A 2,302-nucleotide genomic window follows, 5' to 3' on the forward strand; every position below is an offset into this window, starting at 1 on the left:
GCGCATCTTCGTTATCCAACTAATATCTTTATTCTTCAACACTTTAAAAGGTCTTGTGCAGTAGATATGCCTAATGCAATACACCATTTGATTTCTTGACTGCTTCTTCCATGAGTGTTGATGGTTGATCTGAGCAAAATGAAATCATTGAAAACTTCAATCTTTTCTCCATTAATATGAATATTGTTTATCAGTCCAGTGATGAGGATTTTTGTTTTCTTTACATTTAGATGTGACCCATACCAAAGGCTGTGGTCTTTGATCTTCATCAGTAAGTATCTTAAATTCTCTTTGATTTCAGCAAGCAAAGATGTATCATCTTCATATCACAGGTTGTTAATGAGTATTCCTCCAATCCCGATACAACATTTTTCTTCATGTAATCTAATTTCTTTCAGATTATTTGCTCAGCATATAGATTGAATAAGTATGGTGAAAGAATACATCCCAGGCCATAACTTTCCTCATTTTAAACCATTCAGTGTTCCTTTGTTCTGTTCGAACAACTGTCTTTTAGTTTATATTATTTATGTGCACAATTAGATATTTTGGAATACTCATTCTTCACAATGTTATCCATAGCTTGTCATTATCTACACAATCAAAAGTCTTTGTATAGTCAATAAAGGACAGGTACACATTTTTCTTGTATTCTCTACTTTCAGCCAAGAAGCACCTGACACCAACAATGATATCTGTCATACCACATCCACTTTTGATTTTGACTTGAACCTCTGGAAGTTCTCTGTCAATGTATGGTTGCAGTCATTTTTGGATTATCTTTAGTAAAACTTTAATTGCATGGGATATCAATAATATTGTCTGATGATTTCTGTATTCTGTTGGGTCATCTGTTTTTGTATGGAGAAAAATATAGATCTGTTCCAAAATGTTGACCAGGCAACTGTCTTCCAAATTTCTTGGCATAGATGAATAGGTGTGTCCAGTGTTGTATCAGTTTGTTGAAGCATTTCAATTTGTTTTCCATCTATTCCCTGGGCCTTGTTTTTTGCCAGTGACTTCAATATACCTTGGATGTCTTCCTTCAGTATTTTTAGCTCTTGATCATATGCTGTCTTTCCCAATCCTTGAACATCAATCATTTATTTTTGGTACAGTGACTCCATACATTCTTTAAATCTTCTTTTCATGCTTTCTGCATCATTCCATAGTTTACTCATGGAATCCTTTAATACTGCTAGTTAAGGTTTGAGTTTTTTCCTTAAGTTCCCTCAAATTGAAAAATGCTGAGCTTGTTCTTCCCTTTTGGGTTTCTAACTCCAGTTCCTTGCACATATTGTTAAAATAGTTGACTTTTTCTTCTTGAGGTGTACTTTGAAATTTTCTGTTCAGGTATTTTGCCACCTTACTGCTTCCATTTTTCTTAACATCTCAATGAAGGGGAACAAGTTCCAGAGTCTCCTCTCACATCCATTTTGGTCTTTTCCTTTTCCCTTGTCTTCTTAATGACCTTTTGCTTTCTTCCTGTATGATGTTCTTCATGTCATCCCACAACTCTTCTGCTTTTCTATCTTTATTGTTGTTGTTAAGTGCCATTGAGTAGGTACCAACTCATAGCGACACTATGCACAACAGAATGAAACACTGCCTGATCCTGGGCCAACCTCACATTTGTTGCCACGCTTGAGTCCATCAATGCAGCCACTTTGCCAGTCCATATCTCTGGGGGTCCTCCTCTTTTTCTCTAACCCTCCACCTTATCAAACATGATATCCATCTCCAAAAACTGACCCCTTCTTGACATAGATGAGTTAGTGCCTCCAGAGCCTCCTCACTTTCTTGAAAGATATCAATTTGCATTCCATCAATTCCTCGTGCTTGTTCTTTGTCCATTCCTTCAATGCACTTTGGACTTCTTGCTTCAGTATCTTTGGCTCTTGATCATATGCTACATCTTGAAACAGTTTTACATCAACCATTTCATTTTGGTACAATGAATCTGTATATCCCTGCCATCTTTTGTTGATGCTTCCTACATCATTCAATAATTCCCCCAGAGAATCCTTCAAAAATGAAAATCGAGACTTGATTTTTTTCTTCCATTCTTCCAGCTCGAGAAAGCTGGGAGTCTTCTTCCTTTTTGGTTTCTGACTCCAGATCTTTACACATTTCATTGTAATATTTGACTTTGTCTTCTTGAGCTGACCTTTGAAATTTTCTTTTCAGCTTTTGCACCTCCTCATTTTTTCCATTTGCTTTAGCATCTCTACACTGGAGAGCAAGTTTCAGTGTCTCTTCTGACATCCATTTTGACCTTTTCCTTCTTTCTTGTCTTCTTAAT

This window comes from Chrysochloris asiatica, unplaced genomic scaffold, assembly GCF_000296735.1.
Source record: "Chrysochloris asiatica unplaced genomic scaffold, ChrAsi1.0 scaffold00539, whole genome shotgun sequence".
NCBI lineage: Eukaryota > Metazoa > Chordata > Mammalia > Afrosoricida > Chrysochloridae > Chrysochloris > Chrysochloris asiatica.